This window comes from Silene latifolia, chromosome X, assembly GCF_048544455.1.
Source record: "Silene latifolia isolate original U9 population chromosome X, ASM4854445v1, whole genome shotgun sequence".
Classification (NCBI taxonomy): domain Eukaryota; kingdom Viridiplantae; phylum Streptophyta; class Magnoliopsida; order Caryophyllales; family Caryophyllaceae; genus Silene; species Silene latifolia.
The window spans coordinates 104,359,739-104,384,755 of NC_133537.1; the positions used below are offsets into that span (position 1 = coordinate 104,359,739).

General features: G+C 37.6%; 2 non-coding genes across 2 annotated transcripts; both read right to left on the bottom strand.

The window, feature by feature from the left end:
• Nucleotides 1-2,294: 2,294 nt before the first annotated feature.
• LOC141624282 (small nucleolar RNA R71) lies at nt 2,295-2,401 on the bottom strand. The gene has a single exon (XR_012534090.1). It is a non-coding gene; the product is annotated as a small nucleolar RNA R71 (small nucleolar RNA).
• A 13,545-nt stretch (nt 2,402-15,946) lies between these two features.
• On the bottom strand, nt 15,947-16,055 carry LOC141625237 (small nucleolar RNA R71). The gene has a single exon (XR_012535027.1). It is a non-coding gene; the product is annotated as a small nucleolar RNA R71 (small nucleolar RNA).
• Between the last annotated feature and the right edge of the window lie 8,962 nt (nt 16,056-25,017).

Here is a 25,017-nt window from a genome sequence, read left to right on the forward strand (position 1 = left end):
AGACTAAATTGATCGAATTCAATGACCAAGCATCAAGGAGAGACAAGATTAGAAGGCCTTTGTACATATCATAGTAGAAGAGCAATGTTGAGGAAAGATCCTTGAGTCCCCAAGGAAATCCCCAAGGAATTTATGAAGAAAAGGGAAGAAAAGAAGAAGTTACTATGCTGACTGACAATCCGAACGGATTGTCAACAATCCACCCTTCCAGCCCCTGCACAATCCGAGCGTCTCGTGCCAGAATCCGCTCGGATTCCCCCTCAACAATCCGTTCGGATTCCCCAGAATCCACTCGGATTCCACCGCCCAAATCCGGCCGTCCCGACCTTATTCCGCCCGGATTTATTCACAGCACGGATAGTCTTCTTCAAGCTACGAAAAGAGAAGCCCTTCTCTCAGAAAATACCGGGTCCTCCTTGCTCAACTTAAAAAGTGTAATTACTAGTTTAGCCCTTAGTTAACCCTAATGCATCCTCCCTAATTTTCACTATAAATACCCCATTAGGCTAATTAGAGGAGCATGTTCTTCTTATCAATAATTAGTGTAGTTAATATCAATCAAATCTCTCTTAAATATTGTAATCAAGTATTAATCAAGTTTTAATCAAAGTTTTAGTTCTTTAATCTCTCTTTTGTTCATCCTTTATTTTGGGTAATTGAAGATTATTTGGGTTATTATTGGGAGATTGACAACCTCTCAATCTAGCATTCAAGTACTTCTATTATTCTTGCTTTATTATTGGAATCATTAGTAGGTATAATCTCTTAATCCCTTTTTAATTATTGTTAATTACTTTCATTTATTCATCATGTTTCATATTGTTAGTATGATTGACAACCTTGCTAGCATGATCAACATGATAATGAGTGAGTAGTCTCTTAGCTAGGGTTAATGGGTGATTAGGGGAAACCAACATGGGGAATGATTCATGCTTAAATTAATATGCTTTCATGTTTTATTTGCTTTCTTGTTTTGATCTCAACTCATGCACATGTTATATTTGATGAAATGCTAAGCCTATGAATCCTTGCATTTACTATCATCTCCTATCCTTTCAATGAGACTTGTAAGACATAACCCAACTCGAGTCTCATTAGACCATGCATGTTGTTGAGTAGGGAAGATTAAGTCGACTTGTAGGTGTTGTACAATCTAATCGATTCGGCTCCGGGACCCAAACTTTCCTAGGATTGTAAGATATAACCCAACTCAATCCATCACAACAATAATTGCTTGCTTATAATTTGAGAACATGTTTGTATGATCATATCCCATGATTCCCCTATGATCCCATGACACCCTAGTGCCTTTAATCAATTGTTTACACCCCTTTTTATTCATCTTGCTTGTTTATTTTCATTGTTATTCTAGTTTAGTAACCTTCTACATCAACCCAATTTGTGACACCCCTTAGACACCACTAGTTACAATAGAAATCTCATTTCAACTCCCGTCCCTTGGGATCCGACCTTTACTTGCCTCTTTACTAATTGTAGAGTTGCTTGTTAAGCTATAAATTGTGTTTTGATTCGACCGTGACCAACGACCACATCTTAATTTGTGAACACTTAGCGGGATCGCATCAAAAATGGCGCCGTTGCCGGGGACGGTGTTTGTTTGACTTAGATTTCCTTTTTGTTATTAGTTGTGTCTTTCTTCGCCTTGAGGAAGTAAAACTCCTCAAGGTTTGTTCTAATTGTTTTTGAGTTGTTTGATATTTTGCATGTCTAGAAGGTTACAAAGTGATTTGTTACCTTTTGACCGTGAAATCGAAAGAACCTTGACGAACAATAGGAGACTTGTTAGGAGGAATTTGAGAGGTGTTAGTGAAGTTGTTCAACCCACTAGTGAGTTTGTCAATCCTTTCGCAATAGAAGGAGAAGAAAACCCATTACACAATACCCCACAAAATCCACCTACAATGCCAAAATTCTCGTCACACTCCGTACCCACCGAGGAGAATCTACCAAATGGTACTCCTACACCGCAACATCTCACCGGAAATTTTATTGCCAAGTCCGCCTTCATCCAACTAGTTGAGAGGAGCCAATTTGGGGGGATGCCTAGTGAGGACCCTCATTTTCATATGGAAATCTTTTGCAATTATTGTGATACTATCTCTCAAACGGGCGTGACTCAAGACCAAATTAGATGGGTCTTATTTCCTTTTTCCTTAATCGACACCGCAAAGCAATGGTTGAAGGGCCTTGATAAGGCCACCCTTGGATTAGATTCTTGGAAGAAGTTAGCTCTAGCTTTCTACAAAAAATTCTACCCACCGGAAAAGACCAACATGCTAAGAGCTCAAATTACGGGTTTTAAGCAAAGGGATGAAGAGTCTTTGTATGAAGCTTGGGAGCGGTTTAAAGGTATTTGTCGCTCATGTCCTCACCATGGACTTAGCGAATGGTTTTTGGTACAACAATTTTGGAATGGTTTATATGAAGATTCAAGGAACATTCTCAATATGGGATCAAATGGAATGTTCACCGAAGTTGATGACAATCAAACATGGAACAAGATTGAGGAAATGGCGGTCCATAACTCACAATATAGTAGGCCTCGCAAGGCTACTAGAGGAGGAAGGCATGAAGTGGACTCCGTTACTCAATTGGGTGCTCAACTTAGTGCTCACATTGACACAATCAACTTGAAGTTTGAACAAGCTATGGCTAGACTTGAGGAAAACTCAAAATCATCGAAGCATCATGTCAATGCCATGACGGCATCCTCATCAATCCCAAGTGGGATATGTGAGAATTGTGGAACTTTGGGTCATGACCCAAGTGAGTGTAGGGGAACAACCGAACAAGTGAATGCTTTCCAAGCATATAAGAGTTGTACCCCTTATTCAAATTTTTACAATGAAAACACCAAGTTCCATCCAAATCTCTCATACAAAAGCCAAAATGTTCAAAACCCTCAAACAACATACACTCCACCACCCATGAGAAACCAAAATCAAAGACCCTTTTACAATCAAAACCAAGGTTACCAAAATCAAAATCCATACAATCACCAAAATGACCAAGGTTTTGATGTCCAAAAAGCGGTCCTCCAAATGCAAAAGAATCAACAAGAATTTTTCACCCAAATGCAAAAAGATAGCCAAGCCAAAGAAACCACCATCAACAACATTCTAGCTCACACCAAGATGTTGGAAACACAATTGACTCAACTAGCATCTTCAAGCTCACAAAGACAAAAGGGGCAATTACCACCTCAAAGTAATCCCCCTAGACATGAAACGGTTAGTGCCATTCACTTGAGAAGTGGTACAAGGTATGAAGCACCGAAGAAGCAAGTTGAGGATGAAGTTGTGGAAGCTAGTAAAAAGGAAGAAATTGTGCAAAACTCCAAAGATGGAGAATCATCAAAAGAAGAAAGTTCAAAGAAAAATGAAGACAAGGCCAAAGAGAAGGAGCCCGTTGTGATTAGACTTCCTTTTCCAAGTCGTCAAGCCAAGCCCAAATTTGATGATCAACTTGGAAAATTCATGGAAATTGTGAAGAATTTAGAAGTCTCAATTCCCTTCACGGAATTAATCAATCACGTTCCGGCCTATGCAAAGTACATGAAAGATATCCTCACAAAGAAGAAGTCAATCCGGAAACTTGAGACTATCGCCTTCACTAAGGTGAGTAGTGCAATACTTCAAGGGAGTTCACCTCCAAAGTTAAAGGATCCGGGAAGCTTCTCAATACCGTGTACCATTGGCGACACGACGATCAACAAAGCCTTATGTGATCTAGGGGCTAGTGTGAGTGTCATGCCGTACTCGGTGAGTAAAAGGTTGGGGATGGGAGAGCTTAAATGCACCAACATCACACTCCAAATGGGCGATATATCGACGAAGACACCGTTAGGGATATGGGAAGATGTCCCCGTGCGAATTGGGAAGTTTTTCATCCCGGTGGACTTTGTCATTGTTGATATGGAGGAAGATTCCAACATTCCAATCATCCTAGGAAGACCTTTCCTACACACCGCCGGTGCGGTGATTGATGTGAAACATGGAGAGCTCACTCTAGAAGTGGGAGATGAAAGCATAACTTTTAATCTTGACAAAACCATGAGAGCTCCTCGTTTGCATGAGCCATGTTTCATGATTGATCATTATAGCCGAAAAGATGAAAGGAAGAAATCGGAACTCCAATGGAAGAAGAAAATTGAAGATGCTCCATTCAAAGAGCAAGTGAATAGTAACAAGGAGAGCTTGCAAAGCTCATCAAAATCAACCAAGGAAGAAGAGGATGGCCTCATTGGCCAAGGGAAGAAATTGGGAGAGTTGTCTCCATCTAAGCAAGAGATTTTCAATGATCAACTCAATGAAGTTTGTGGTCTTTGGGACGACGAATTTGAAGGGATTTTCAATCCCTACATTGGGCATGCCATCGATCATGATCAACAACAAAGGCCACGGTCTATTGAGGACCTCTACCATAATAATGAACAAGCTTTTGATTACTTCTTCAAGGTGTTGAGCAACATCAACAACACCTTGAACATGCCCCCTTGACATCTCATCAAGAATGAGAGTTTGGTGGAGTCCTCCCTAAACCACCACTTGTAAATATTTCTAACTCCCTAACTTGCATTTCAATTCTTGTATTGCATTTTTGTCATCTTTGAATTTTTATTTACTTTGATCAAAATAATTGTCATGTAAGAGAGAAGTGAGGGAGGGACTAACAATTTCAATTGATGTGTAGTGCTTTACCTTAGTGTGGGGATGGCAAATTGCCTAGGCTATCCTTGCCTTAGTAGTGCCCCCACAATGAAGAACACAAGACTTGAAAGAATGAATGGAAGAATGATAAAGGGAATGCGCTGTGCACGGGTGGAACTGAATCCGTGTACACAGAGGAAGAATCCGAGCGGATTCCCAAGAATCCGCCCGTCTTATGCAATCCGAGCGTCCTGCAGAAAAGACGCCCGTCTTGAACTGAGCTGAATTTTGAAATTTTCTTGACTGTTAAAGAATCCGAGCGGATTTCTGAAAATCCGCCCGTCCTGAAGAATCCGTCCGTCTTGTGAGAAAGACGCCCGTCTTTGCAGCTGAGGAAAACAAGCAAATTTCTCTGGACAGAAATCCGTCCGTCCTTGAGCAAATCCGCCCATCCCGTGTTCAGCAAATCCGAGCGGATTGTACCAAATCCGCCCGTCTCTAGGCGAGTTTTTGCAAAGGTAGAAGAAGCAGAATCCGCACGGATTGCCCCTGCAGTTTTGAAATTTTCGGCCTCTTTATAACCCCTCCCACCTTCATTCATTCATTCATAAACACTACCCACAACATCAAAACCCTCATCCTCTCCATCATAAAAACAAAAACCCTCAACAACATTCACCAAAATCAAATCAAACCATCCTTCCAACAACAAATTAATCACTCCTTCTTCAACAAAAATCAAAACCAAGAACAAAATCTTCAACCTTTGAGTCGATTTTTGTTTTCATAAAGGCAAAGCCTTTCACCTTCAAATCGATTTGGGCATACTACAAATTGAAGATTTTTCACTCTTTTCTTGGTTAAGCTCATCAATGGCAAGGACTAAGGGTGCAACAAAGGCAACAAAGGCACCAAAGGCTAAGGCACTCTCACAAAGGCAAAAGGCTCTTCAAACAAAGAAAGCTTTGGCTATGGTGGTGGCAACACCAAACTTAGAAGTGCAACAACAACAACAACCTTCTATGGGACCATCAACATCTTCTACTCCGGTAATTAATCAACTTTTGCATTATCCGGAGGTAACTTTTATTTCCGATACCCATAGAAATACCTTTGTCAAGTTTGCTATGAAATCTATTCAATCCACCAAATTCATATGTAAAGATGCCTTGGAAAAATTGGGTGTTCTTGAACAAACAAAAGCCTTTTTCAAAGCCATGGGGTTGAAGAAATTGTTTGAAACAAAGGAATTGACATACCCCTCCCTTGTCTTGGAATTTTTAAGTTCTTTGAAAGTCACCAAAGTTGAGAATAGATAAAATCTCGAGTTTCGTCTAGCTAATGTTAGTAGACGCATTACCTTTACGGAATTAGGTGAAATTTTGGGTCTTAGTGATGAATCGAGTTATCTTAAGCATTATGGAAAGTATGACCCCGAGCCTCTTTGGGAGGCAATCTCCGGGAAGAAATTTGAGGATTTTCATGCATGTCGTGCTCTTTTGGTCCATCATCCGGGCATAAGAGTATGGCACAAGGTTGTGGGAAATACCATAATTGCTAGGAAAGACACCAATCATTTCACAAGACTTGATTTTATTCTCCTTGAATCGGCTTTGAACATCGGAAGAATTCATACCAAGCCTTACAATTCTTTGAGGCTCTTGGTAGATAGATGGCTTAATGTTGATAATGGGAAGAAGGGCACGACCGTTATTGTCAATGGCGGCCTAGTCACGGTCCTAGCTAAGCACTTTGATCCTAATTTCAATATGGATAAGAAGTACAAAGCAAAGGAAGGTGGCCATCTTATTGATATGCATATTATGATTCACAAGTTCAAGTGGGTTGCCCATAACCCCCTTGACACTAAGTATGGATGGCTAACTAGTGAAGCTAGATCGTCCACCTTGCCCTCGAAGATTTGTCGCCTAAGCGTCCACCGGACCAATTATCTACTTCCCCTTTCCGAAGAAGCCGAGTATATCATTCAACAACAAAAGGGTGATCTTGAAACCCCCTCCTCTTCCATTGTCATACCACCTTACCCCTTTAAGTATGAAGAGTTCAAGCCGGAAGGAATTGAAATTGGGAAAGACTATGTGACTCTTCTCATGCAAGCAATGCACAAGCAAGCCTATGAAGATCGGAAAAATGCGTATTTGGCTCAATATCCACCCCTCCTACATCTAGCTAGGCAAGGACTCCTTGATCCATCTTGTCCTTTGCCTAGTTGGGCGGATAGAGAAGTTTTATTTCCGGGTGCATCTAGGGACGTGGTGGGAGACAATGAGGTTGTTGGAAATGATGAAGAAGTTGATGATAATATTGAGGAAGAAGCAAGTGAAGATGGAGAAAGAAATGGTGAAGATGATGATAAAGATGAGGAAGAAAGTGAAGAAGCAAATGACAAGGAAAGTGGCAATGTGACCACTTCTCATGAGGGAAGTGGTGATGATGATAGCATGATGGAAGACTAGCAAGCCTTGGAGACTCCTACTCTCCCATGGTTTGTCTATATCTCTCTTTGTATTTTTATTTCATTTTGATCATTGTTGGAGAAGTCCTAGCAACATCAAAGGACTCACACCTCGGTACCATTGAGGTGTTCTTATTTTATTGTTCCCATTTCTAAAAACCAAAATGACAAATTAGTTTCATGCATAGCATAGTGTGTGCATAAAACTATACCCATCCTTGGACATTAGCAATAGTGTCTTACTCGGTTTGGGGAAGTTAATGCATACGCAACGGGAGGTAATCTAAATTATCCTCTCCGTCATAACAAAAACCATGCATCATGTAGTGTAGCTTAGTGTAGATTGCATTTAGTATAGAAATCATGCATCATCTTTGCATAATTTCCATCATTTTGGCCATTGAGGACAATGCCCATATTAGTGTGGGGATGGGAATTCTAACATTTAACTCTTATTCAAAAAACCCATAAAAATTGAAAAAATTGAAAAAACCAAAAACAAGTTCATTTCCTTTGTATATATTGTCTTGTATATATTGTGTTTGTTTTATTCTTGTTCACATTGATTGACTACGCCACATCCGAGACATGAGGATATTGAAGACCGCATGGTATGATCTTTCCAATCTCCTTTTTCCTCTTTATGTTAATGACTATGTGGCTTTATTTTGATTGATACGGTATAACAATGTGAATCTAGGACTTGCATTTAGATTATATGTCATATTAGTTGGTAGAATCATATGCATTAGGATGTTTATATGTTAGTTGCGTCATGGCATGTAGTTTGCATTTTAGAAAATTTTGCGAAACCGTCTATTTGGGAAGCTTGACAAATGTATATAGGCCCTAGTAGATGCTTTTTCTTCTTAAGACTTTGCTTGTTAGAATGCTTGTAAAACACCCTAGGATGTGTCATGCTAGTATCCTTTGACCCATGGTTTAAGGCCGAGTCAAGAGTACCTTGTGGTGTGATAACTCCTTGGCTACCGTTTATTCCAAGGTGACCCTTGAAACCATGCACCCATACATCCATCATCCATGTTCTACCATACATTTTGACAAAAGGGAATGGGCACAAAAAGAAATCAATTTGAGTTCAATGAAATGAAAAATGAAAGAAAGTTTGCAAAAATGCATCAAAAGAAAAGAGGAGCAAAAATAGACTCCTAAAGCTTCAAATATAAGCCACCCTCGTTACTAATTGGGGTGACTTTGAAAATGTTCAAAAAGAAATGCAAAAAGTTGTCAAGTATTGAAATGCCAAAAATCAAAAGAAATGGCAAAGAAAGTGTTCTCAAATGTTATATGCCACAAGAAATTGGGGGAAAAACAAAAAACAAAAGCAAACTCCCAAAATGAAACTCAAATTCTATCGATCCCTTTATCCACCGTATCCATTTTTGTCCATGGTAGAGAGGGGACGACCCTTCTTCTTGTCTAGGCAAGAGGGGGAATTCCGCGATCCTCCAGTGTTTCTAACACCATAGGGAGTCTACTCTTGACAAAAGCATTTAACGATTGAGGACAAAGGTACCCTAGCTTGACACATTTTGGAGGTGATTTATTGGTATCCTTCTAAGCTTAGTAGTTTGAACAAATTGCATCTATGAAGGATTGTGTACCCTTGAATTGCTTCCCTTGTAGATAATTTCCGCCACTTAGATGAGGAAAGTGGCTATTCTTTTTGTAGATGCATCCATTATGTGTTTTTGTGTGCTTAATGTTTGGATGTGTCGCCATTTTGGCAAGACCCACCTTGCCTTGCAAGAAGGCATCCTACCTCATGGTTGTCTTGTTGTGAGTTGAAGGGGCGGAGTGAGACCCGCTAATTGTCTCATATCGGCTATATTATTAGGATAGGTTAGTATTGGTCCTAGTCTTTGTCACCTCTTTACTCGGGATGAGCAAAGGTTCGGTTTGGGGATATTTGATGTGACCATAATTGGCGCATATTTAGCCCCCGAATTAGCCTTGTTTCCATGCTTTTTAGTGCTTATTTGGGTCATTTCTTATCTTTAGTTCCTTGTTTTGGATATTCTTTGAGATTTTGATCCCTTGGTAGGAAAGGAGTAAGAATCTTGCATTTTCATGGCAAAACGAGACTAAATTGATCGAATTCAATGACCAAGCATCAAGGAGAGACAAGATTAGAAGGCCTTTGTACATATCATAGTAGAAGAGCAATGTTGAGGAAAGATCCTTGAGTCCCCAAGGAAATCCCCAAGGAATTTATGAAGAAAAGGGAAGAAAAGAAGAAGTTACTATCTTCGATCGACAATCCGAGCGGATTGTCAACAATCCGCACGTCCAGCCCCGCACAATCCGAAGCGTCCCGTGCGAGAATCCGCTCGGATTCCCCCTCAACAATCCGTCCGGATTCCCAGAATCCGCTCGGATTCCACCGCCCAAATCCGGCCGTCCCGACCTTATTCCGCCCGGATTTCTTCACAAAGACGGATTGTCTTCTTCAAGCTACGAAAAGAGAAGCCCTTCTCTCAGAAAATACCGGGTCCTCCTTGCTCAACTTAAAAAGTGTAATTACTAGTTTAGCCCTTAGTTAACCCTAATGCATCCTCCTTAATTTTCACTATAAATACCCCATTAGGCTAATTAGAGGAGCATGTTCTTCTTATCAATAATTAGTGTAGTTAATATCAATCAAATCTCTCTTCAATATTGTAATCAAGTATTATTAATCAAGTTTTAATCCAAGTTTTAGTTCTTTAATCTCTCTTTTGTTCATCCTTTATTTTGGGTAATTGAAGATTATTTGGGTTATTATTGGGAGATTGACAACCTCTCAATCTAGCATTCAAGTACTTCTATTATTCTTGCTTTATTATTGGAATCATTAGTAGGTATAATCTCTTAATCCCTTTTTAATTATTGTTAATTACTTTCATTTACTCATCATGTTTCATATTGTTAGTATGATTGACAACCTTGCTAGCATGATCAACATGATAATGAGTGAGTAGTCTCTTAGCTAGGGTTAATGGGTGATTAGGGGAAACCAACATGGGGAATGTTTGATGCTTAAATTAATATGCTTTCATGTTTTATTTGCTTGCTTGTTTTGATCTCAACTCATGCACATGTTATATTTGATGAAATGCTAAGCCTATGAATCCTTGCATTTACTATCATCTCCTATCCTTTCAATGAGACTTGTAAGACATAACCCAACTCGAGTCTCATTAGACCATGCATGTTGTTGAGTAGGGAAGATTAAGTCGACTTGTAGGTGTTGTACAATCTAATCGATTCGGCTCCGGGACCCAAACTTTCCTAGGATTATAAGATATAACCCAACTCAATCCATCACAACAATAATTGCTTGCTTATAATTTGAGAACATGTTTGTATGATCATATCCCATGATTCCCCTATGATCCCATGACACCCTAGTGCCTTTAATCAATTGTTTACACCCCTTTTTATTCATCTTGCTTGTTTATTTTCATTGTTATTCTAGTTTAGTAACCTTCTACATCAACCCAATTTGTGACACCCCTTAGACACCACTAGTTACAATAGAAATCTCATTTCAACTCCCGTCCCTTGGGATCCGACCTTTACTTACCTCTTTACTAATTGTAGAGTTGCTTGTTAAGCTATAAATTGTGTTTTGATTCGACCGTGACCAACGACCACATCTTAATTTGTGAACACTTAGCGGGATCGCATCACAATGCACAAACGCCAACCGGTGATCATCCTTGTGGGTATTAGTTCATTCTTTTCATTTGTCACTACCGTGGTACCTCCTTTCTTAGGTACCACTTGGACGGGGCTAACCCACAAAGAATCCGATATGGGATATATAATTCCCGCATCAAGTAATTTCATAACTTCTCCTTTGACAACTTCTTGCATGTGGGGGTTCAATCTTGTTTGAGGTTGAATGGTAGGTCTATGGTCTTCCTCTAGATGAATTCTATGCATGCAAAAATTGGGACTTATCCCCTTAAGGTCATCTAGACTATAACTTATAGCCTTCTCATGTTGTTTCAACACATCAAGCAATTTTCCCAATTGGTTCTCATCAAGTCTATCATTAACAATTACGGGTTTGGTCTTTGATTCATCAAGGAAAGCATATTTCAACTTTGAGGGAAGGGGTTTTAAAATAGGAGTTTGTACCTCACTTCCCTCCTTTGGAGTTTCATTGAGAATTTGCTCCATCTCCATTAGACATTCCATTCTCATAGCATATTCAACTTGTTCTTCATTCTCATCAACCTCATCATATTCGAATTCCATGATGGATTCCTCTTGCTCTTGAGCTTGTAAGATGTCTTCTAGGATGGATTGCTCATCTTCTATAGGTTGACATGCTTCCACTAGGATGTTATGCACCAATACGGATTGTGCATGAGTGAGTTCTTTGTTAGCTATAGCGGCCTAAAAAAGATCTACCTCCAATTCCCAATACATATTTTTAGCCTCACTTGCTTCCAAGGCTTCCAATGGTTGCATGGGATCTTTGAAGAAACGTATATTTAAGTGGTCCTCTACAAAACAATCTATAAGGTCCATCTTGCAAAATATCAAACAACTTGAAAATAATTAGAACAAACCTTGAGGAGTTTTACTTCCCCAAGGCAAAGAAAGACACAACTAATAACAATATAAGAAAATCTAAATCAAGATAACACCGTCCCCGGCAACGGCGCCATTTTTGGTCGGACTAATTCTTTTCGGTAACTTGTCGTTAGGAGCACCTAGACCAAAACACAATTTATAGCTTCACAAACAACTCTACAATTAGTAAAGAGGCAAGTAAAGGTCGGATCCCAAGGGACGAGAATTGAAATGAGATTTCTATTGAAACTAATGGTGTCTTAGGGGTGTCACAATTTGGGTTGATGTAGAAGGTCACTAAACTAAATAGCAATAAAAATAAATAAGCAAGATTAATTGAAAGGGTTGTAAACAATTGATAAAAAGCACTAGGGTGTCATGGGGTCATAGGGGATTCATGGGAATTGATCATACAAACATGTTCTCAAATTATAAGCAAGCAATTATTGTTGTGATGGATTGAGTTGGGTTATATCTTACAATCCTAGGAAAGTTTGGGTCCCGGAGCCGAATCGATTAGATTGTACAACACCTAAAAGTCGACTTAGTCTTCCCTACTCAACAACATGCATGGCTTAATGAGACTCGAGTTGGTTTATATCTTACAAGTCTCATTGAAAAGGTAGGTGATGGGTAAAAAATGCAAGGATTCATAGGCATATTAATTTAATCATGAATCATTCCCCATGTTGGTTTCCCCTAATTACCCATTAACCCTAGCTATGGAACTACTCACTCATTATCATGTTGAACATGCTAGCAAGGTTGTCAATCATACCAACAAAGTGAAACATGATGAACAAATGAAAGTAATTAGCAATAATTAAAGAGGAATTAAGAGAATTATACCTACTAATGATTCCAATAATAAAGCAAAGAATAAAAGAAGTACTTGATGCTTGATTGAGAGGTTGTCAATCTCCCAATAATATCCTAAATAATCTTCAATTACCCAAAATAAAGGATGAACCAAAGAGAGATTAAGGAAATAAAACTTGTATTAAAACTTGATTAATTGTTGATTACAAAACTAAAGAGAGATTTGATTGATATTAACTACTCTAAGAATTGATAAGAAGAACATGCTCTTCCAATTAGATTAATGGGGTATTTATAGTGGAAATTAGGTGGATGCATTAGGGTTAACTAATGGCTTAAATGACGATTAAGTCCCTACTTAAGGAAACGCCGATATTTTCTGAAGTATGGGCATCTTTCTTGAAGCTTGAAGAAACGAATTTGCGGTGTCTTGGAATCCCTGCGTCTTAGGCTCGGGACGGCCGGATTCGCGAGTCTTTGCCCGGGCGTCTTTTGGAGACGACGAGCGTCTTCTGGTAGCTGCTGCCCGGGCGTCTTGTATGGAAGACGCACAGATTGTGGTGCTGGGGACGGGCGTCTTCAGGACAATCCGCACGGATTGCTGCTCAGACTTGTTTCTTCTTCTTTTCTTCCCTTTTCTTCATAAAATCCTTGGGGATTTCCTTGGGGATGCAAGGATCTTTCCTCATCATTGCCCAACTTCTATAATGTGTACAATGGCCTTCTAATCTTGTCTCTCATTGATGCTTGGTCATTGGATTCGATCAATTTAGTCTCATTTTGCCATGAAAATGCAAGGTTTGCACTCCTTTCCTACCAAGGACACAAAACCTCAAAGAATATGCAAAACAAAGAACTAAAGACAATAAATGACCCAAATATGCACTAAAAAGCATGGGAATAAGGCTAATTCGGGGACTAAATATGCGCTAATTATGGTCACATCTGTTATAACTTTACTAATTCAAGAAACTCATTCTTGGTTATCATTACGAGATAATCACCTATACTATTCTAATTTTCAAGGAGATCTTCGAGTAGAGACTACGTCATCATCCAAGCTTGATTAATCTTTAGACGGACTTTGTCTTCACATAAATCTTGAATGAATCTTCACATCGTTTGATCTTGAATTGTGGCTTGACTCTTGTATACTTCCATCACAATTTCCTTTATTTTTTGTATTAGATAAATCGAATCTAAAAGACTTAGACAAACGATTACGCGCAACAAGTATATAAATTATAAAGCACCTTGACATCATCAAAACATAAACATATATACTATATGGTTCAACAATTATCTTCTTTTATTTTATGAAAGATCTAGATTTTGGAGTGTGTGGCAAGGTATGTACACGATAAACATTACTTCGAAAGATCTATGGTGTTTACTTCGATAACAATTAGTTCAAGGAGCTTAATAACGGAACATAGGATGCCATATGCTAATTAATCAAGAATTAATAGCAATTGACCGAGAGACCTACGTCCTCGATCGGGGTGACGTGTCCCTGATCGGGGTCACCTTCACCGAGGACTTTTACGTTTTACCCTTTATTCCTATATAAAGGGTACTTAATCCGTCATTAGGGATCATCTTTCATACACTTTTCATACTCTTAAGTACACAAGTTTTCTTAGTTTTCAGAATTAGTTTACATTTCATTAAGCATTTCCTTGTTATAAACAATTTAGTTCAAGAATTTGTTCTTTATAATTCAAGCATTCTATTCAAGTTATTTTGGTTCATCACTTGTGTTCTTCTTGTTCAAGTTCTATTTCTTTCATTACGGTAATTTAATAACTAGTTTTACTACGTTAATTCATTCGTCATTTCCTTTATCATATAGTTTTCGTTATTATTATTAGCATTTTACATATTGTTATTAGTTTGTTACAATTCATTATCAAGTTATTATCATCATAGTTTGTTCTAGAAATTTCAGTTACATATCTTATCATTAACCATTTCACTAAGCATATGTTATCATCATTTAGCATATTTTTAATTCTTATACATTCATTTAGTTATATTTTTATTATCATCATGTTTATTTATTCATATGTCATTAGTTTAATTTCTAATATGAGTGAGTAATCCATTTTGTTTAGGGAATAGGGAAGTCATGCATAATTAGTAATTGTAATTGTTGAAAATAGGATGTTATGATATCGTTTAATCATTTCTATCACATGCTTGTATTATTTGGTAATCTTTGGTAATTGATCACTATCTTTGATTAAACTTTTTAATTCACTTTTATAAGTCGAGAGGCATGAAAATGAATTTAGACTAAGCATGTTTTAGTAGACTGATCTAGTCTTAGCGAGAGCTCACTAGAAACCGTTCTATGGTTGAAAATAAGGCCGGGAGGTGGTTGTCATTAGACCTAAATGATTAACGTTATTATCAACTCCTATGTTTAACTTGAGCATTTACATATTTTCATGTGTGACCCGACTCCCCTAGACTCCTTTAGCATTATATATTTTTACATCATTTTATTACAAGTTTACCAAACCAAACCAAACCAAACAAACAATCAAATCGACCTAGATAGAATTCTGCTCATAGCAATTCATTACGCAATTCCCGTCTCCCTGTGTTCGACCCCTACTTTACCACATTAATTTGTTAGCCAAGTCTAGGGTATTTTTTGCTAGGTGTGCGATAGCCTATCAAATTTTGGCGCTGTCGGCGGGGAGCACGATTTTGTTGCATTTTGATATGTTGATTTCTATCTTGTTTTATTTTGTCTTAAGGAACACTTGTTCCTTGAGACCGTTACTTACAAGTTTCTTGAATAATGCTGTCTTATGCCCAGGTCCTCTCGCACCAGAGAACTACTACCTTTTGATCCGGTGCCCGAGAAAACCTTCTGTAGCCGACTCAATTATTTTAAGGAGCTTGCCGAATCTTCTAGTCCCGGTGGTTTGGGTCGCATCCGTACTAATTACCCACTCTGTGACAAAGAACAAGGTTCTAGTTCACCATCTCCACCACCACCACCATCGCCAATCAAGAAAATGGTGAAACTTTCCGATCATTCCAAGCCCACCGCGGCTATGCTTCCAAGGGGTATCACTACTACCCAAATTGGAGCCACCGATTTCGAGATCAAGGGATTTCATTTGCCTTGTGGAGAGAAAGCAATTTGCGGGAAGTCCTTTGGAGGATCCCAATTTGCATGTGCAAAACTTTGGTGACTATTGCTCAATGATTAGGCAAGGAGTCACACAATCTCAAATAAGGGAGATACTTTTCCCTTTCTCATTAAAGGACAAGGCTAAGCTATGGATCAATAGCCTTGATAGAACCGCCATGGAGATCACCAATTAGGATACTTTGGCTCTTGATTTTTATCAAAAGTATTTTCCACTAGAAAAGACACAACTTTTGAGGAGTCAACTCACGGGGTTCCGTCAACAAGGGCTAGAGAGCCTTTATGAAGCTTGGGAGAGATACAAGGAATTGCAAAGACAATACCCACATCATGGGTTGGATCCTTGGTTTCTCGCTATTACATTCTACAATGGATGTTGTGCCGAGTCTCGCCATGTTCTCGATTCCGCCAACAATGGAAGGTTTGATCAAATTGACACCGATATTGCTCATGCCACAATTGAATCCATGGCGATTCATGATGAGCAATATGTCAATTCCCGAAGTACGCCACTAAAGACAAAGGATGAGTCTTCCGATACATCAGTTTTGAAGACTCAAATTGCTTTACTTCAACAAAAATTGGAGGCTCAAAGTGCGGGTTCATCTCTTCAACAAGTCAATGCCATGTCCACTACTGGCCAAATACTTGTTTGTGAAGGTTGCGGAGGTGCGGGACATTGCACCACTCTATGTCGTGCTACCATTGAGGAGGTAAATGTTTTTCAAAGTTTTAGACAAAGTTCATTTCCACGGGGTACTTGTAATATCTCAAAAATCTTTGGATATTTTATATTTTCTATTCTTTATTTTATTTACAAATTTTATAAAAGTGTCTTAAATTTCCTAAAAACTCGTTTTATGATTTCTTAAAGAATATGGTAAAATCACACTCTTTTCTACCATGTATATATACAACTAAATTGGTTATTTCTATGGTTGATCAAATCCCGAGCCCATTTATTATCATTATTATTTGTATACCATAAAGCCCCTAGCTTTCCCTTCTCGTTTCATGAAATTGGTTTGCCGCCTAAGCCTTCTCTTTGATCACCCTTCATAATTTTGCTCGAGATTAATAATCATCCATCTTGTTCTGATCATTGCTTTATAGCTAGTATAATCCACTTATCTGGCCTATACATTTATTTCTCCAATGGAACGCCATGAATGTTATGGCCAAGTCAACCCCTTATTCTTATTTCTTTATTTGTGTTTGCTTCGGACCTTTTCTCGACACAGTTTATAAGGTAACACGATTCTACCGATCCTAATAGTTCTATTATTGTTCGAGGTTGTGTGATTTTATTTGTTAACTTTCTTAACAGAGTGTGGTTTATATGTTGAAATTGATTGTGGTGTTTTTATATAGTATGGACTAGTATATATAATAATTTTCTTGTTATTAGTTTTTATTTTTGTTAAGACGGTAATGGGTTCGTAAGATTATATTTTAATATAGCATGAGTTGTTTATGACTAATAGTATAATCGACAAAGAAGGTTGTTAATAGTGGTTTGTTGGTACTGAGTTAGCGAGAAGAGTTGAACGCATGAAAGTTTGGCTTTTATGAACATTAATATGGAGAGTATGATTAAAAGAGGGGAATCATAAGGTAGGCATTATTATGTTGATAATAATCAAAACCCACTTTACAGTAGGAATTGATGTTGGTATTTGTGATTGATCTATAATATTATACGTGGAATTGAATTGGGATGTTGGATACAAGTCCTCGTATTGTGTTGTTATAAGTTGGCGTATTGTTTTTTTATTATTGTTCTCTATTTCCAAGACTTGTGGGTGAGTAGCTTAGAGTATTTACTCTAAGTGTTGAGCACGGTTCTTCGAACCTTTGCCAATATCGATATATGACTTACATGAGAGTGTTTAAGTCACAACTCAATACAAGGCTTAGAGCCATGAAAATCCGAAATTAATTCCAAGTGAATTGTTAGATATCAAAGCTTTATTGGTGGCAAAGGGTTTTGCACTAGTTGAAATGCTTAAGTCTATTTGGATCTTTTAGGGATTGTGTTTCATTATGATGATATACATATAGCGAGTAAATCTGAAACCCACTTCTTCAATTAGAAGGAATGTATTCAATACATGTCTTGAGTTTTGTAGATTCTTGCCATCCTAAGTTAATGTGAAACTTAAGAGAGGGTCTTGAGTAGGACATAAATGAGTTGGAATCAATGATTTGATCATGGTATGAAAATTTTCCCGATAAGTCGAGAAGTTGTGTTTATACATGAAGTTTAGTGGGAGTTACGGAAATTTTAGTAGTCTTATATGTGGATGACATATTCATCATTACGGAAATATAGTACATCTTTAATATCCGGATTTATGGAGATAAATCCACATGATATAAGCTTCAAATAAGGAGTCTTATGTTGATAAGATTCATGACTAGTTCAATCGAATTGAACATATTTGATTGATTCCATTTGCTTCCGCTGCCGAATCAATTAAATAGGAAATGATATATAATACTTCATATACTTTGAGTATGATGAATTGTTTCAAATCGAATTTAAGTAATAGTTACCAAGTAAGCCATAAAGATTATTCTTAAGTGCTTGCAGAAGCATTAAGGATGTAATGCAAAGTGTTTTTGAAGCAATTTTGTGTAAGGGTGTTACACAAATGACAATTGACAATTGAGATTGCGCATGGTTTCTGACAAAACCATAATCAAAACACATTAGGATGGTTAAGATACCATTGTGGCTATGTTATCTAAGAAATAGATTTTCTAGAATCGTTCTAGGCAATAAAGAACAATGAGAAATATTTACAACGGAAATTGAGTACACTTGCAATCATGAGATGTGAAAGAAGGATGAGTCCCGCACACTGTGAAAACAGTGGGAGCTATTCTAAGGCTAGAGGGCCTATGTCTTGATTGGATCTCGACACGTACTCAAAAAGTTTTGTAATGCAAATGTATACATTACAAAGGAAAACGAGTATGTAGTAAGGTTGAGTAAGGTACAAGAAGTTGATAAAACCTACTAACCAAAGCCTTTTCATAGGCTTAACATGATGAGTCATGACATTTCAATTGAATTGAGATGAACAACTACATACAAGATCAAATTAGATTATAGAATATGGAATAATAATCAGGCATTGACTATTAATATGTGATAATCGCATTTGTCGTTCGAGTTTTATTTTAAAACTCTTTTATTATACTTTGTTACATCCAAACGAGTTGTATGACGATATTGAACCCCGTTAAAGTGAACCCGGATTAACATAGTATTCGCCCACAGTCACTTGTATGAGGTGACGTCTCGAAGTGACTAAAGTGTGATGCGATTCATGGCAAGTTCAGTGCCATACAGTCATGTGAGATGACTAGTCGATCACATAGGCAGACTGTTAGGAACACTTTGTCGGGCATTGACCGCTTATATAGTTCTGGCAAATTTATATAGCCTGGTCGTGGCGAGAGCTACTATATTATTCTAATGAGTCGATTCTTTTGACTAAAGACTGTTCGCCTAAGATGGCACAGTTTCAGATTAGCTTTCATTTATGTTACTACGACCTTCGTAAATGGGGGTCAAATGGGCATATTTTGGGTTATGATGGTTGTGGCTAGTCGAAGGGAATAGTGCGATAGGAATTGTCCACCCCCTTGTCAGGGTTAAAACAATTTCTCAGGGCCACTCGAGGAGTAATGAACTGGAAATGCGTGGCCACGCTCGGAAGGTTTCTATGGTAGAAAATTCCGGTCAATCAGTTATTCTCCAGATCGAGGAAACCACTCTCGATATGATCACTTGCAAGTACGACCCGAAAGACACCTTGGATTGAGTGGGAGATAGTAATAGGACAAGAGAATTGGTGACGCACACTTGTCGAGGACAAGTGGGAGATTGTTGGAGTAAGTGTCCCCGACAATAATGCGATCACAATTGTCGATCATATTGATCACATATTTAAATCTCATATCAAGAATACGAAAGGGATGATACATAACATATATAGTCAACTGGTCCACACATATCGGTAATGATTGGCTGCCTAGAGTTTGATATTACTGTCGTGCGACGGTGGTGATCAGTTGATCCCTTGTGGTCACACCTAAAGGACGATTCCCTTAATTGAAAAAGGTTAATCAATTGTATGCGATACAGATTAATTAATTCCTTAAAATTGAACAAATTATTATCATATAAGAGAAACTGACATCTTATTATAATGTGATTAAATAAGATTTTATTTAGTAATTTAAGAAGTTATATTACTAAAATTAATCGGTGTTTGCGAAACACGCGAGATGAGAATGATAAGTTAGTTATAATTACAAGATGTTGTGAATTATACTAACTAGTATTTAAATGACCATTTTATGAGAAAGTAATTTTGAATTACTAGTCAATTTGTTAAATGTGATTTATTTAATTTGTAAATGATATTTAATTTGTTAAATATGCATTTTACATTGAAACATGACATAAGACATGTCACATGACATACAATTGTACAATTGACAAAAATAAAATGAACTCCATATTACACATCAAAACCGAAATTGGTGGGCAAATTTTAGACGTTTTGTCTTATTCATTTGTCTTATTCATTTATCTATGACCCTTGATAGTGACATGACTATGGACAAAGGCTTACACAATTTGTCTTGTGAAGACAAAAAGGAAAAAGAAAAATGGTCCATAACCACTTAATCCCACCGGTTTTTGGAGAAAAAGATAGAGAGATTTTTCTCCATAATTCATTCTCTCATGTTTTATGAAAACCCAACAACCTTCTCTCTCTTGTTCTTCATAAAATCAAGTTTTATGAATCAAATTTGTACAAATCAAACACTAATAATACTAGTAGTAGTATTTGAGTATTAGTAATCGATTTTAAGGTAAACCACATTACAAATATCTAGTACATGTTAGTTTGTGGGATTTTGGGATAGTCTTGGGTGCTACTTATTGGAGGGATTCTATTTTGAAGTCATGGATGTTCATCCATTATTGGAAAGCTCAAGAACTAACAAGAAGGAGATCTTGTTGGTGCCCATAAAATCGAAATCATATAGTAAGAACAATGAGTTCTTCTCTTATCTTATTTATGTTTGCATGCATAAGATCTAAAATTTATTTTATGACTAAATAAATTGTTTCATATATGAATATGTAAATTAATGAGATTAATTATTTCTAACAAAGTTTCCCTAGGAATTGGTTCATCATGCATGTAGTTTAATAGGAAGAATTAAGTCGACTTATAGGTGTTGTAAAGTCACAAATGACTCGACTCCGAGATCCAAATCTTCTTATAAATTATATGACATGAACTAACTTCATTCCAACAATAATAAAATGCTTGCATCTATATAACTCATTTATGCTTTCTTACTATGATTTGTTTACATCCTTTTATTTATTGCTTATTTTACCTTATTGCTTTCTTTAGTTTAGAATCATCAACCCATTTTAATTGTGACAACCGAAATGCAACTACGATTAGATTGAATTTGAGTACACCCGTCCTGTGGATCGACCCCAACTTACTTGCTATGCTAGTAGTTGGGTATAAATGTGTTTGAGGGCGTACAACGACACGCTTCATTAGGAAGAAAAGAGCTGCTCCTCAACCCGCTCGAGTTGGAAGTAACCCGCTCGAGTTGGCCTTCAACCCGCTCGAGTCGAGCTCAACTCGCTCGAGTTGGTGCCTAGAACTGCCTCCCACGGATCCTCTTTGAAACGTGCAAGGCATTATTTGACACATAAGCTTATTTCCTAATCCACCCTTACTTAACCTAATGTTGTACCTACTATATAAACTTCATTTGTAATAATTAAGAGATTAAGCATTCTTAGATTAGATTAAGCTCTCATTAGGAGTAGATTAGAATAAATTAGTCTTTAGTCATTTCACAAATTGCAATTTAATCTTTCCTCAATAATTTCTCAAACAATCTTAGATTTAGCTTGGTACTTGAAGAATTCTTGGGTTTGTAATTGACAACTCTCCACCAATAATCAAAGGGTTTCTTCTATTGCTCTTCCATTTCCTTTGTTCAATTCAAGTTGTTTACATTTGGATCTCTTGGTTATGTATTTGAGGATTAGGTGACAAGTCTTCATTTTTATTTAAGGATTCATCTTTATTTATGTTCATAATTACTCTCCATGTTGGTAACATTCTTAATCCCCTTTTATTCACTTGTTAGTCTCTTGTTTATTATCTTGCTTAATCATCATGTTCACTTGTGCTGTGAGGTTTGACACCATTGCTGGCATAATAATCATGATGAGTAGTGAGTAGTTTCTTAACTAGGGATTAGTGGGGTATTAGGGGATTTAATCATGGGGTAGATTTATGCTTAATGAGTTCATATAAATGCTTGCTTATTGTACTTTCAACTTATGCACATGTTATGTTTGATGAAATGCTTGATTGACAACCTAGCATGATTCTCTTATCTATTCAACAAGACTTGTAAGACATATACCAACTCAAGGCTTGCTAGGCCATGCATATAGTTGAATAGGAAGAACTAAGTCGATTGTAGGTGTTGTAAAGTCGTGACTGACTCGGCCCTGGGACCCAAACCTTCCTAGGACTCATTTATGTTATCTCACAATGAATAGGAAAAACCAAGTCGACTTTTAGGTGTTGTAAAGTCTTGACCGACTCGGCTCTGAGACCTAAGTTTCCCTAGGAATTGTAAACTAACTCGATTCCAACAATAATAATTGCTTGCATCTATATGATTCATTTATGCTATTTCACCATGATTCCCCTATGATCCCATGATTCCCAAGTATTGTTAATAATTTGTTCATATCCTTGTTTTTATTGCTTGTTTTACCTTTTATTGCTTTTTATTGCTTTCATTAGTTTAGAATCATCAACTAAAACCAATTGTTACAAACCTAGTGCAACTACAATTAGATTGAACAATTTGGGTACCCCGTCCTTTGGGTTCGACTTCGACTTGCTTGCTATGCTAGTAGTTGGATATAAATGATGTTGAAACTATAGCATTCACCGCCGAGTGTAGTGCTCTTTTGCAAAATAAGTCTCCTCCTAAGTTAAAAGATCCCGGTAGCTTTTCTATTCTATGCACCATTGGCACCTATACTATTGACAAAGCTTTATGTGATTTTAGTGCTAGTGTGAGTGTGATGCCATATTATATTTGTGATAAGCTAAATATGGGAGTCTTGAAATGTACTAGTGTCACTTTGCAAATGGCGGATCGTTCCAGTTAAAGTTGGTAAATTTTTCATTCCCGTTGATTTTATTATTCTTGACATGGCCGAAGATGCCCAAATCCTAATCATTTTGGGTAGATCCTTTTTACATACCGTGGGTGCGGTAATTGATGTCAAGAATGTTAAGTTAACCTTGGAAGTTGGTGACGATAAGATCACATATAACTTGAATAGTGCCATGAAGAGTCCAATGCTTGAAAAGCCTTGTTATTCTATTGACGTTTTGGATATTGTTGATGTTGTGATAGAAGACTCTATACCTCGATCTTTGGCTAAAAATCCTTTGGAGGCACTCTTGTTACTAGAATCATTTGCAGGTGATGATAAGATTGGTTGTGAGGAAAAGGATGCTTTGGAGGTTGAATTGGATGGACAAGAGCTATCATTGGAGGAAAGCTCACAATTTGTAGGTTTGGTTTCTACTCCTCAAGACCTTGAGGTACAAAAACCCGAACTTAAACCCCTCCCCTCTAATTTGAAATATGCTTTTCTAGATGAGTTGGAAATGTGTCTGGTCATTATTAGTGCTCATTTGAGTGAGAGTCAATTGTCTTCTTTGCTTCATGTTTTAAGAACTCACAAGAAAGCCATTGGTTATAAACTTGATGATTTGAAGGGCATAAGCCCAGATTTTTGCATGCATAGAATTTTCCTTGAAGAAGATCATAAACCATGTGTCTAAGGTCGAAAATGATTAAATCCGAACATGCAAGAAGTGGTTGAAGAGGAGGTCATTAAATTGTTGGATGCGGGAATTATTTATGCAATTTCCGACTCTAAATGGGTTTGTCCCGTCCAAGTGGTTCCTAAGAAAGGGGGAATCACCGTAGTCAAAAATGATAAAAATGAACTCATTCCTACTAGAATTGTAACGGGATAGAGCATGTGTATTGACTATAGAAGGTTAAATTTGGCCACCAAGAAAGATCATTACCCATTACCTTTAATTGACCAAATGTTGCAAAGGTTACTTGGCATGTCACAAGTACTTTTGCTACTTAGATGGTTATCCCGGGTACTTTCAAATACCCATTCACCCGGATGACCAAGAGAAGACCACATTTACTTGTCCCTATGGTACCTTTTCCTATCATAGGATGCCTTTTGGTCTTTGTAATGCCCCCTCTACTTTTCATCGTTGCATGATAAACATATTTTCTGATTTCATTGAATCTATCATGGAGGTGTTTATGGATGACTATTGCATTTATGGTTCTTCAATTGATTCATGCTTGGCTAACTTGACTAAAGTTTTGAAGCATTGAGAATATTTTTTCTGAAAGAGGAATTGAAGTGGACTGTGCTAAGGTCCAAGTTATTGAACAACTACCCCCACCGGTAAATGCCAAAAGTGTAAGGAGTTTCTTAGGCCATGCGGGATTCTACCGCCGTTTTATTAAAGTTTTTTATAAGATTGCCTAACCCCTTACTGAGCTTCTTTTAATAGATTCTCCATTTGTGTTTACTAACGATTGTCTTGGGTCTTTTAATAGGATTAAGAAGGCTTTGATCTCCGCACCTATCATCTAATCACCGGATTGGAACTTGCCATTTGAACTCATGTGTGATGCAAGTGACTATGCGGTAGGTGTCGTGCTAGGACAAAGGAAAGACAAGGTGCTCCATGCTATCTACTATGCTAGCAAAACCTTGTATGCGGCTCAAATCAACTATACCACCACAGAGAAAGAGCTACTTGCCATTGTCTATGCCATAGACAAATTCGGCTCTTATTTGATTGGGTCCAAAGTCATTGTTCATACCGATCATGCCGCTTTGAAACATCTCCTAGCCAAGAAAGAGGCCAAGCCAAGGGTTATAAGATGGATCTTGCTTTCGCAAGAATTTGATCTTGAGATTCGTGACAAGAAGGGGGCCGAAAATATTGTTGCCGATCACTTATCCTGATTGAATTATGAAGATGAAGGTATTGATATACCTATAGATGATTCTCTCGCCGATGACTCTTTGATGATGTTGGAAGCCAATACTCCATGGTATGCCGACATAGCCAACTTTCTAGTTGGAAAGGAGTTGCCACCCA